Source organism: Chinchilla lanigera, unplaced genomic scaffold, assembly GCF_000276665.1.
Source record: "Chinchilla lanigera isolate Chin_1 unplaced genomic scaffold, ChiLan1.0 scaffold00095, whole genome shotgun sequence".
NCBI classification, from domain to species: Eukaryota; Metazoa; Chordata; class Mammalia; order Rodentia; family Chinchillidae; genus Chinchilla; species Chinchilla lanigera.
Genome location: NW_004955496.1, coordinates 6,164,709 through 6,178,718, shown reverse-complemented (window position 1 = coordinate 6,178,718; position 14,010 = coordinate 6,164,709). Strand labels below are relative to the sequence as shown.

At 44.4% G+C, this 14,010-nt stretch overlaps 1 long non-coding RNA gene across 1 annotated transcript in view; it reads right to left on the bottom strand.

Annotated features, from left to right (window-relative positions):
- LOC106146819 overlaps positions 1 to 11,830 on the bottom strand; it is a 128,046-nt gene extending 116,216 nt beyond the window's left edge. Inside the window, exon 1 of the long non-coding RNA XR_001231411.1 lies at positions 11,757 to 11,830. This is a non-coding gene — a long non-coding RNA (uncharacterized LOC106146819). The remainder of the gene's footprint in view (positions 1 to 11,756) is intronic.
- Between the last annotated feature and the right edge of the window lie 2,180 nt (positions 11,831 to 14,010).

The following is a 14,010-nucleotide window of genomic DNA, read 5'->3' as shown; positions in this document are numbered from 1 at the left end:
TGTTGGAAAGGCTGTGAAGCCAAAGGATGCCACTGCTGCTGGCAGTAAAAAGAGTTTATCATCCACTGGCAAAAGAACTTCAAGCAACACATCTTCTATTGGGCTGGGAATATAGCTCAGTGGCATAAGCGCCTGCCTGGCAAGTGCAAGGTCATGAGTTCCATCCCCAGTACTGCAAAAAAAAAAAGAAAAAATAAGAAATCTAGTATCTCTGCCACCCAGCCATTCTCTTGCAGGAAAGACAAACACAGGTTCTGGGGACAAGTATTCACACACAGCAGAATGGCTCCTGAGGGCCCCAAAATGTATATTGATGTTGGGCTGGCCAATGTGTTACAATATTAAACATAGATTATCATATAAAAAAAATCAACTGCTATATCCTTCAACGTGGATGGACTTAGGTACATAATACTGAACAAAAGAAATGCCCACAGTGTAGCAAAAAATTCCCCGCATAGCCAGTATACTTCAGTTTGTTTGGCCACGTAAAAGTTCCTGTTTCAAATCCAGCTGCCTCTGCCTCTTAGAAATGGCTGGTCACTATCACATAGATAGTCACTATAATGCACATTGTATAAACCAATCTCCAATTAACAAGCCATTCTGCCTCTGTACTTCCTGCTTGCTTTTCCAGTATAAGCCCTAAACCACAAGAGATGATCAAACCACAGGTCTGATGCTCTAGGAATGATCCTGATCAGTGCCCATAAATGTAAATAAATCTGCCTCCTAGTTCTGGGTGTCATTTCAGTGTTTCTGCTTGCTATTGCATCTGGTGCATTGGCCAGGAAGTCCAATCACGCTGCCCTCTTCAGTCACTAGTCATGGCCCTTGCAGATAAAGTAAGGACCTCTCCAAGGCACACCCTTGAGGTTCCTCAAGTCCCCTCAAAGACCTGGAGGAAAATTCCTGGTTCACTGTTCAAGTGACTTACATCAGACCCCAAAGGGAAGAGGATGCAATCTGTCTGTCTGTCTGCCTGCCTGCCTTCCTGCCTGCTTAATTCCTGTGAGACCCCGGGGGCACTCCAGTTAGTCAGTCTGTCAGACCTCCTCAGTTTGAGCAGAAGAAGAGCTTCATCAACTCTTGTTAGTTAAGGCCAACCACAAGGGAAGAGAGTTTGGAATGTTTAACTTTTGAGAGGCTGCTGAATGAATGTGTGAGTGGAATGGACAGCACAAGCAGTAGACTGCTCCATCTGTGCACGAAGACTGAGAAGCACTGGTCATGGTGGCTGATTGTTCGCCTGCAATTCTGTGGCAATCAACACATGGCATAACAGAGGCCTCACACCCTCCTTAGCTAAGTCATGCCTTAGTCCCTGAAAGGGGCATGGCCAGGTGGGCATCTAAACCATCTCTCTCTGAGGGGCACCTACCCTTTGTCTGTTGCACCATTGTTCAAGGGTACACAACATACACTATAGGGAGACAGAATGGGAACTAATTAGTTCAAACCCACAGTCCCTGACTGCAAAAAATGGGCTTTTATGGAGTTAAAAATGAAACCAACACTCTCCCTGCATCACAAAGAAAAAAAAAAACGGGAAAAAGAGGCCCATTTTTCCTGAGAATTCTGCCTTTGCACACTTGTCGGCTGCCAAAATTGCTGCCAACTCCTATAGTTTCACTCCTGGCTCTCAACTTGCCTACTTCCAGCCCTTTGAACTGTTCCAGCTAGCCATTGCTTACATTCAGCCACAGAGGCCCTCTCTCCAGAGCCTTCTGCTTACACACCTATCCTGGTCAGATGGCATTATCTAACACCCACCCAAGATGACTGTCAGCAATTCCTTCTGAGTTCTACATTTTGACTGAGAAAAAAATTGGACTCTCAGCCCTGAAAAATACGTTATACCCTGTCAGGCCTAAACAGATAGGACAGACTAAGCTCTATCAAATTGGGCCCCTGAGAGCCCATGGTCAATGTAAAAGTCAGGGGCAAACCTGTGACTTTCCTGGCAGACAATGGAACAGAACTCTGTGCCTTCAAAAGTTCCCTCTGTCAAAAAAGTTACCATCACCAGGACAACTGGGACTCTTGCCTCTCACCCCTTCTTCCAGGCACAAACTTACAGGCTGAGAGGACATCTCCTTCACACCAAGCCAGTCAGCCTCACTCCCATTTATCCCTGCATATTCAACTTTGACTGTTAACTGAGAGGAAAATGACACATGTATCAGCCTGAGACAGATAACCAAACTCCTGAAGTTCTGAAAACTCTCCACTCAGAGGTATAGACTAAAGACTTGCCTCTGGGCTTGGACATCAACCATGGTGCCTCACCACAATTCCCACTGCTATCAGATATCATGGAAAGCACAAACAGGCATCCAGTCACACATTAGCCTGATAGACTGTTAATCACCTTAGGTCAAATCTCCATGCTGCCAACAACATAGAAAAGAGGTCTTCCTCTGCTTGTGAGTTGCCCCCATAAATCCCTCAACTGGGAAGATCCTGAGATAAAAGACCAGCTCACTTGGGCTCAATTCTCACAAGACGGTTAAAAATTCTCCCACCCTGAAAACTACATGACGAGAAAGTCATCCTAGTGATCAAAACAAACCCACAAAGCCATCTGAGAGGTTCTCAGATTCAACCCAAGCCAGAAAAGCTTTATCCTCTTCTGTTCAAGGGCCCCGCGTTCAAACTGCCTCCTCCTTACATTCCACTGCCAGTTCTGTTTCCTGCACCATAGCCTCCTGCTCTCCCAGACTAATTCACTTGGACTCAATTGCCACAAGGGGTTAAGAACTCTTCCACCTTGGCTCCCCACCTTTGTACTCACCCGCTAAGGTGGGACAACTGTCAGCAACTCCTTCTGACTCTGTTTAATACTGAAGAATGCTGCTACATTTGAGATGGAGCCCAAGCCTGTTTAAAATCAAAAGTCTCTGCCACAGTGGTTAATCCTGACACCTGTGGGAGACTAGTGCTCCCCCAAGTGTGTCCAAACTGGGATTGTAATTCATCAGAGGACCATGAAGCCTTAGATCAGTACTAAACTGCTCTCCTGGCAGACCTCAAAGAGGAAGGCAAGAAATGAATAAACATGTTGAAAGTTACCCACAGGAGCCCCCACTAAAAAGAAATTCTGCCACAGCAGATCTTGTGAGACTGATGTACACTTTACTAAAAATGAATTCCTGTACATGCTTGAGTGCCCTATACCCCTCCTGGGACATGACGAGCCTCCCTCACACTCAAGTCCACTCTCCCAGACTTGATATTGACTCTGACTGTACCCCAGGAGAAAAAGTTGTGCCTACATAAGCCTGAAATGCCTGATAATCATAACCCTGAAATTTTGAGACTTGTTTCCAGAAGTATGGGCAAAGGACTCACTCCTGGGGCTTGCTATCAATCATGCCCCTTTGGTGATCAAGCTCTGCCCCAAGACAACCTCCACCTGCATCAAACAGTCTACTTTTCCTGCCTATAAGCCAGTTAAAGATCTCAAAGCTGCCAGTGCCACCTCAGTTGCTCTCCATATACTTTGCCTCAGTCTTCTGCCACCCACAGCCTGCTGGTACACCTGTCTGGACTTTTAAAATGCCTTTTTCTGCCCTCAGTTAGCTTTTATCAACCAGCCCTTCTTAGCAAAGATCCCAGTTCTGAACTCAAAGATTAACTGACCTGGACTCAACCTCACAGAGGTTAAAAACTTGTTTCCTCTTCACTGCATTTCAAACTGATGACAACAAAGCTGCCTTCTGGAAAGTCACAAAAGCTCTGCTACAATATCTTGCAGAAGCTGGTTTCATGCTCTAATGGTCACTGTCTTTTTAATCAAGAAAACTGACACTCACCTTAGGCTGAGACCTAATTTTCAGGTGTTAGATACTGTACTGCGATGAACTGTTCTTAAAAAAATGGACCCCCCTGACAGATGCTGAGCATACCCTGTTTACAGATGGAAGTAGCTCTGTTAAGAATAAAGTCTGACAGGCTAGATATGCTGTCAATACCTTGAACAAAACTATTTTGACCAAAAGTCTGCAGTGATGATCTACACAACAAACTGCTTCTTGTTGCTGTTTGGAAACCTGCTACCAACAATGCAAATAATCCAGTCCAGAGGCCTAAGACTCCTCCAGGGATCCAATTGACTAAAAATCCATTATTCCTGGAAGATTAGAGCCAGGCATGCCCTCACCATTTGCTGCTGTGCTGGCATCTGTATCCCTGCAGCCATCTCAAGCTTCAGCATCTGTGTCACCAACCCTGACCTGCCATTCCCTACACATATTGACAAAAAAGTTTGTAGGGTCCCCCTGTAAAAACATCATCCCTAGATATGGCCTAAACTTAGTCACTGGCAGCAACAACAGGCCCGCATTTGTAGCAGAGGTAACTCAAAAACTAGATTAAATAAAAACTGCATACCACTTGTAACCAGTTAGAAAACCAGCTATATCTACAGACATTCCTGTACACACATATAACCCAAGTACATATTAACTACCTCTACAAATTTCAGAAATCCAGCCTTAGATCCACTGGAGAATTTACCTCGATAGTTCCTCCAAGGCTTACTCTGAAGAGACAGTGCATGCACAACCGAAACCTGAGGACATCATTCTCAGGATTGCTGCATACCTATTCTCCGTAATTTTTTGTCTTTTCAGGCTGCTTACCCCAGTCCTTGTTTTCCCACTCCCTGTTGGCTGTGAGTTTTTTGTTTTTTTTTTTTTGCTTTAAACTGTATAAACAGTTGCCCCCAAGAAATAGAACAGCCAGTCAAACACTTGACCAAGATTTAATGAGCATCCAAGACACATTGGACACTCTCCTTGATCAGATGAACTCTCTCACTACCTGGCCAAAGTAATGTTACAGAACAGCCAGTCCTAAATTATGTCTCTTCCTAAAAGCAACTTAGGGAAAAACTCTGTAATAAGACAATCGATACCTTGGCTAGAGCCCCTCCTGGGATCACTGACATCTCTAATGTTACTGCTTCTAGTTGGGCCTTGTCTCAGAAGGTCACATGTAACATGCCCAGCAAAGATTTGCTAGGGAAACTAAAACAGAAGGGAAATATAGCAAAAAGTGCTCCCCCTCCACAGCCAGTATACTTCTATTTGTTAGTTGCCCAGGTAATAGTTCCTGTTACAGATCCAGCTGCTCCTGTCTGTTAGAAATGGCTAGTCACTGTGATGTACAGCTCATCACTATGATGCACATTGTATAAACCAATCCCCAGTTAACAGGCCATTCTGCCTCTGTACTTCCTGTTTGTTTGTCAGATATAAGTTCTAGACCATCAGAGATCAGGACCTAATATTCTGGGAATGATCCCAATCAGTGTCTGTCAACATAAAATAAACCAGCCTCCAAATCCTCTGTGTCATACCAGTGTTCCTGCTTGCCATTGCAACAGTAGAATCCATACCTGATGATCCTGTTCATAAGCTCACACACATCTAGGACTGAACTACAGTGTGAAGGGCACACAAAAGTGGTGAGCCCTAGGAGTCACAGAATGCAGTGAACATGAGTGTGAACATGGTTTTCAGCCCTAGACAGAGACAATGGTGAATCGAGAGCAACATAGGCAGGAATGAAGGAATACGGGCAATCTCACCTTCTGGATCCAAGTGTAGTCTCACCAAGGTTGGCTTAGGACTTAGCTCATCTCTGCTTTAGAGTTGGTACACTTGTATTTCTAATAAACTACCCAAGAGAAAAAGTAAAAGAAGAATATGTGGCTATGGAAAAAAAGGAAAGTCACCTTGGCTAACAGCTTTGACAGCTCCAGCCCAGGAACTTCTGGATGCATATTCTTTTATGATTATATTATCATATCTCTATGGGTATCACATGCTTTGAAATTTTAAATAAATTTTATTATTTATGTTAATATATCACTTGGTCCCTTTACTGAAAATCATTGTGAATACATTTCCTACTCAGTATGAATATGAATAAACCTTATTTTTAAAATACTGCATTGTACAAATGTATCATAACCTATTTAACTTTAAGGTTGTCTAAACTGCTCTCTCTCTCTCTCTCTCTCTCTCTCTCTCTCTCTCTCTCTCTCTCTCTCTCCCTCCCTCCCTCCATCAGGCAAGATTTCATTGAACTTTTCCTATAATTTCTACCATCAAAACAATTTGAAAAATAAAGAACTATACCCTGAAAACTTTCACATGAAGCTCACTGCTTCCCTCTCTAGCACAACTGAGTTCTTGCCTTTGGCAACTCCCACATCAATTCACATGGACTTCTTGCTACCCTGCCCAGGGCCCTGTTCCTGCAACCTCTTGCCCTACAGGTGCTACCTTCTCAGTTGTCTATGCTCTCCCACTGTCCCACTTTGAAATCTGTCCTGTCAAGGCCCCTGCTGAACATTACACTCTTGGACAATCACTCTTATTTTCTTCTAGCACTCTAACTCCAACAAATCTTGACTTCACCAAGATCTAAAATTCATGAATCAGACACATTTTAAATGCCCTTAACTGTTGGTCCTCACTTCCCTACATTATTATAGTCCTTCCTGTGTATCCTGCCTCTCCCTCCCTCCTCTCTTGCTTCAATACCCTCCAACCTGGCACAACCTCAGCCTGAAGACAATTGTGTTTCCACTCCCACTGTGTCTGATCCATGTGTGTAAAGTAGGCTGGGGAAACACACTGAGGCAAGGCTGACTCTCTTCACTTTACCTTATGTAAGGGAAGTGGCACAAACAGGTCATGCATATGATGGGTTAGAGAAGAGCAAGCAAGTAGTTAGCCTTTGGTTTGACCAGTTGTCTGTATTTGTCTAGTTCGTTCACTTTTGGAGCCTCATAGAAAATTACATTCTACCATCTCCTGTCTCCTCAAACCTCCAGTATCTCCATCCTGACCCTCACTCTCAACTGAAGAATGTGGTTCCTGTTTCCTTGAGAAAGATCAAGAAGGCATTTCCAGAGGTGCCCACACCCATTCCTCCCACACCAACACCTAGTCCACCCTGCCAGTGAGCTTTCAGAGAGATGGGATATCCTTCTCCTGTCTCAGGCAGCCCATCCTGGACACTGGATGTCACTGTCTCCCTTGGAAACAGGTCAGTCCAGCAATTCTGTCTCCTCCATTGTCTTCTTTCCCATGTGACATTTCCATCAGCATACAAAGACTACTAAAATTTCTACCTTTTAAAAATACAAAAAATTCTCTATGACCACACATTTTCCTCCAGGTACTCTCATGTATCTATTTTTGCAGATTACAAAGTTCCTCTAAATGCTCCTACACTTGGTTTTCTCCAATTTATTCCCATTTTTTCCTTGGGTTTCATTCTTGATCACTTCTCCATTCAAATCTCCTCTTATGAAGAACACCAATAAACTCCTCCTTGGCAAAATCAGTGGTCAATTGCTTGGCCAGCCATGCTCCCTGAGGAAAGTTCCACCATATGATTTCTCCAGGAACATATACTCCTAATTTTGCTCCAGCTTAGACAGGGAGGACTATTTCCCAGATTTATATTGCAACCAAGTATCTCTCTCTCCAGAACTCCAGAACTGTATATCAACTAGGCAGATCCACATGAATGTGTAAGTGGACTTCCTAAATTTAGTACATCTGTGACAGTTAGGCTCAACTATCAACTCTCTTGGCTTGAGAGCCACTGAGGGAAGTAGAAAACACACTCCTGGGGGTGCCTGTGTGAGTATGGAGGCATGACCTTGAGTACTGTCTGTGGACGTGATGCCTGCTCTATATCCCAGCCCCCATGAATTAAGAAGTTTTGCTCCACTCTGCCCTTATGTCATGAAGTTCCTGCCTTGGAGCCAGTCCACCATGGACTGAAACCTCTGAAACCATGAGCAAAGATAAGCTTTTCCTTTTTTAAATTGCATATGCCAGGTAATTCCATCATGGCAACAAAATACAACAATCATACTGCTTAAGCAGAGCTTCCTTCTAACATACTCCCTCTCTAATCTGCCCCACTTCAAGAGCACCTCCTTCCTTCCATCTTTCTACTTCCTCAGACTAAAAACCCCATGTTCATCTCCAAGTATTCGTTCTTCTCATCTTCTGTGTAAAATGTATTAGCAAATCTCACTGATTCTATCTCAAAGATATATTCATATCTCACTTCCCCAAATGCCACCACTCTGCTTAGAGCCATCACTACATTCTGTCCACGTTAGTACCACAGCCTCCTCACTAGTCCTCTTCCACCGCCTTGACAAGCTATCCTCAGTCCAGAAACCAAGGCAATCTGGACCCTTCCAAAATGGTCATCAAGCAAATGCCAAGAACCTACTTCAAAACCCTCCCTGGCTTTCACCAGTCCTTACATAGGGGACAGTTACCTGTGATAGCCACACCCTTGGAACCCCTCTGTCCTCATCCACTGTCTCTCTCCGTTTTTCGTCCTCCAGCCACAAGCACAGCGTGCACTAGCTCCACCCCTGCCTGAGGATTTCTCTCCCAAGGAACTGTTATGTCCAATCCCCTCATTCCTTTACCCTCAGTCCCTTAAATAATAAGCCCGTCCAAGATTAACCTCTTTCACATTTTACAGTTTCCTTTGACCTACCCTCCACTTCGCTAGTTAAGAGGTTTCCATAAAATATATCACTGTATAAAAATAAAAAAATCTAGACATAGATATATATAGATATATATATTACATACAAAATTATTATATTAGCCATACTTGTGCTCTAGAATGTAAGTTACATAATATAAGATTTTTATATATATTAACACATGATTATATTTCTAGAATCTTCAAAAATTTCTGACAAATAGTTGGGCCTGAAAAATTATTAGTTGAATGACATCAATGTACAGGTTTATATTTTTAACAGCTATAAAGTCTTCACTATTTAAATACAGAGCCTACTCTACCTAGACATCCCCAAAAGGCCTCCTCTTGCCCACTGATGCACCTAGATTAGGGAAGAGCGCTCTTATACTTTTTCCTAAGGCCAGCAGCCTTGACAGTGTCCTCTGGCTTGGGCTCACTGTTACTGTCATGTTGCTTCCTTGTCTAACCCAGGGCGGGGACAGGAAGTGGATGTAATGGCTGATCTTTCAGAAGGTTCCTTGAAGTACTACTGGCATGGGACAGTAGATGCTCCTCTGTCCTGGGAAACAGTTTCAGGCCCGGATGTATATTTAGACTCCAAACCCTTTGAAGCTGAAGGGAGGTTTGTGGGCCAAACTTATTTGCAGGAACAAAAGGAAACAGCACGGCAAAAGCAGACTGTGAAGGAAGAGCTGCCAACTATTCTGCTGCATGGAAGCCTCACTTCAGCTCTCCTGTCAGGCAGCAAGAACAGAGAAGCCACACATCATGTCTGAGCAGCACGCCTCCACCTCCACCCGCATGCCTCCTCCTCCCTGGGTAATTCGTAGCTCTGAAGGAGTAAAAATGTGTGTGGCATGATTTTCTTCCTGATTCCAAATCAGAAGTACCATCCTCAATTCGATAGATAATTGCAAAAAAAATCAAAATAAAATTTTAAAAATGCAAGCACAAGTTTGGAAAAACTTGAAGCTGTAAATAATTAATCCACTCTACTGTCAATGAAAAATGTCATCTGCTCAGATTGTGGTTTGGTTCAGGTTTGTGTTTTGTTTTGTTTTGTTTTGTTTTTAAGATACCTAGAGTTTGTTTCAGGGTTGGGTATTGTCTTAGCCTCCAAGTAGATCTAGTATAGCATAGGCTGCACCATACCGTTGCCATCTCCATGCATTTATTCCGACTTCTCCTTGACACAACTGTACATAATGGGACAGTTTACCCACAGGACTGTCAGTGTTACCCAACGCCTCTGCCTCAAGTCCCACTGCCCCACCGTGTCCCAAGTAGCCTCCTGTCTTCTTGGTCTCTCTCAGTGACAAAAAATGTTTCACTGAAGTAATCATGATTCACACTCAGATACTAAAAATTCTGAGCTTTCATCTAGCTTCTACTCCATAGCTCTACCCTCCCCACAGCTCAGGCTTGGTCTTTGAATGCAGTAGATGCAGCAACAAGATGATCAGTCCCCTCACAGGCACACACACACAGACCCTGCCCATTTTCTTCTCTGTCCACACCACAGCTTCCCACAGGGTCAGAAGAATAACCAGGGGAGATTAGAACACGAAGGCTAGTGTGTATGTGACAGACATGCATAACCCCTGTAGCAGATGGTAAGATACTAGCTTCCTGAGGATACATCAGTATGCTTTCTGGTGCCCCTGTCCTGGAAGTTCAGTTGCAAAGCTCCTTGAGTGAGCAATGAGTCTGCAGTTGACCCAGAGCCACTGCCTTCAGAGCCTTTCCCTCAGTGCCTCGCTCATGGTCTCACCCAGAGACCCTTTCAGGGGACTTTGCTCTCAGATGAGAGCCTGATTTTCATGGCAGCCACTTGGGCCATGAAGATCCACACCTTCTTGCGCCACTGAGCTGTAGAACAGCATCTGCCAGGGCCTTGCCTTCTCTGTGGATCTAGGCACCATTCCCTTCAGCTCAGGGCTAGGAATTGTCCAGGCTAAGGCAGGCAGGAAGCAACTCTAGCCTCTCAGTGCTGCTACATCTCTGCTTTAAGGGCTTGTCAAAGGGCCTACAAAATTTCCCAGCAGACTCCAGGCCAGTGAGAGTTCTGGGCGAGCTGAAATACCTCACAGTTACATCAACATTCATCAGGAAATACCACTCTAGACCCTTCTACTTTCTGGCCTCTCCAGACTCCCATACCTGCTGGTTTGGGGATCCATCAATTAGATAGAAGTAGATTCTCCACCTTCTTGGGAGGAAAGGGAAAATATGGTGCTCTCAATTCAAAGGGAAAATATGGTGTTCTCATTTCAAATGTACAGCTATTTAAAATTTCTCTCTCTCTCTCTCTGTCTCCCTCTCTCTCCATTTCTCTCATCACCCTTTAAAATCTCTGCCCTTCTATATGATGGAAACTGGTGGTTAAGCTAAGAGTCCCTAGGAGGCTTTGCTTTTAGTAATATGGTCATGGGCTTATTCAGCATTTCTGTTTAAACTGAGTAGACTTGCACCTCCTCTTCTCAGGGTGATGATCTCAGGTGAAAATCTGTAAGGCCACATCTGTCCCAGTCCACACCTATGTCACTCATTCCCCATCACAGAGCCTTTCCTTTGGGGTCCAAAGCACTGTTTCAAAGATGCTGGGAACTGCACTGAGGCTTCAGAGGACAACTGAAGGCCAAAGGCCCTTTGCGGGAAAGTGGAGGAGAAGCTTGACTATTGCCATTCTAAGGACTCCATGATAAATGTGTGCAAACTAGAGAGGTGCAGGTCAGCCTATCCTAGTAACTATTTGGGTTCCTTGCCCTCTGTAGTAACCACATTCACCTCACACCGCCAAGACCTCAGATTGGTGCCCCCCACCCCCAGAGCCCCACAGTCCCCCTAGGTCAAGAGTTTGTTCCGATAGCAACAGTTTCCATGATCTTTCTCCACCTACAATAGACAGCAGCGGCGGTGCCGAAGGGAGTGTTGGGTGCATAGGCACACACTGTGTGACACATCCATTCCAGTGTCCCAGTTTCCTACGCCTTCAGATACATTTCTCTCCAGGAGCATGTGGAAGTTCTGATATTTTAACTTCAATTAGTACCCAAGTCATCTTGAATTCAGCTTGCAGTAAACTAATTTAAAAATATTTTCAACTGTTAGAGTCACCCTCCACTGAGTAGGCTAACACACTGAATCCAAAATCTCCACTCAGTGAACCAATACCAAGTTCCACACAATTCCTGAGGATCTGTTTTGATACATACAGATATACCTCCAGTTTTTCACCACTAGGAACTGGTACAGCTTTGCAGCTCTCTTGGTGTGTGTGAATAACCGCTCACAGCTCACATTCTTACCTTGCCCTTAGAGGCCTTCTGGAATCTAAGCCTGCTTACAATTCTAGAAGCAAGAATATGTATATAGTTCTAGAAGTGACAATAAGCATTAAAAGGTGTTAAGGGTAGGTCCTGCTGGGCCTGGTGGCACAGCCTGTAATTCTAGCACTCTGGAAGTCTGAATCAGGGAGATCCCAAGTTTGAGCCTAGCTTGAGCAACTTAGTGACCTAGTAAGACTGAGACTCAAAATAATAAAAAATAGGAGAGAGGATGTGTGTATGTGTGTGCCTGTGTGTGCAAGCATGCACGTGCTCGCTCAATATGGTGCTCTCAATTCAAAGCACAACTATTTTAAGTTCTCTCTCTCTCTCTCTCTCTCTCTCTCTCTCTCTCAGTATGTAGCTCAGTGTGAAGGCCCTCAGCCCAATCCCTAATGTCACAGAAAAGGGGTGGAAAGACTAGGTCTTGTAGAGGATTAGCATCTCCTGAAAGGCAGCTGCCTCAGAAGAGGTGGCTACGGGTCCCTGAGGAAAGAGCAAGCAGCCTTTTCAGACTGAGGAACAGGGCTGTTGTTGTTGTTGTTGCTGCTGCTGCTGCTGCTGCTGCTGCTGCTGCTCCTGCTGCTGCTCCTGCTGAAAGAGCTGGATTCAATATGTGGTCCAGATCGCCACTTCAGCAAAACCATCTGTCTCTCCACCCCAATTTTCAGAATCCCACTCTGTCTCAAACAACACCCTGACTGTTGCATAAAGTCCTTCAGAATTAGGAACTCTGTTTGCACTGTAACATAACCATGCCTGCGCTTCAACTTGGGTCTTGATCTTCAGAAATATCAGCAACTTTCCCACCAGAGCTCAGCACTTACCCCTCACCCCCAGGGAACACCCTGGACATGCACAAGCCACACACATACAAATTTCCCTTACAGTTTCTCCTCAGAACAGGCATCGAAAGTCTCTGTTCTCTTACCCAGGCTTGGCACTGGGGATTTGAAAACAATCTCATCATTTTATTTCTATGAGTTCCCCAGTACATTTAAAAGTGGCCAATGAACCCCATCATCCTCTTTGTTTTTCCTGAGTGACCTGTAGAAGCAGTCACTGGTTTGCCTCAAGTCAAGCAGACTTTAAGCACATGAATAAAGCTGGCTCCACCTCTAGTGCAGGGCCTGAAGTTCAAGGTTGAGCCTCACTGACAGATGGGGAAAAAAGGTGGAGGTAAGTGAGGAACAGTAGTAGCAAACAACACCCCACAGGAATCACGTGTCCTGCTGACCCAAGGTTCATAGCCTTGAGTTCTGCAGGAGGAACTTGTGTCTTTAATCCTGAGATGCATGCACAGTCAACACAGGGCATGGAGAAACTGGGGAACAGCACCTCGGAGCCGCAGTCCTCCAGTCGAGTGCAGAACACCTGTGCCCAGCACCTTTTGTGCCACACAGTCTCTAAAATGCCTTGGCCATGGCCCTGTGACCAGTTTCACATCTCTCGCAGATCACCAGGCAATGGTCTGGAACCTGCACCATACAGACAGGAAGGCCATCCTGAAAGCAGACCCAGCTCTGCAAAGCTCACACAGCACCAAGTTCCCCACACTCTTCCCCCCTGTCTCCTTTCTCTGCCGCGGTTGCCTTCCTAACATCCTCCATGATCCTAACATCCTCCTTCCATCAAACAAAAGTCCTGTTACTTTGACTCCCTTGGTCAAAGAGCCACCTTGAGGGCCTGTTTCCAGGCTCCACAAGTCTAACTTTCCCTTAGGCTTTGAGTTCAACCAAAGTGCCCCGTTTGTTACATGTCCCAATAGATGGGACACTTGGATATGACTTGTATAGAAACACCTGCAGGCTATTGTGCACACAAACACTTACCAATGTGTAAAGTGAAGTCTTTGTTTCTCATTCTGAATGTCATATTCATATTTCATAATTAAATTTTTCTTTTGAAGGCATAAATATTAACATCAAAATCTCAACACGTATAAAAATAAGTGGTCTCATGGCAATCATGTAGAAAATTGGATGAGTTTCTGCTGGTATTAATTGATTAAATAAGGACTGAGGTCAAAGATCTCACCTTACATTTATTTATTTTATTTTATTTTCCTCACTACAGTGTCATTATATAAAGAATCCTAAGAGTATGACTATGAAGAAAAGTTTGTTATCAGCCTTTCGTGATA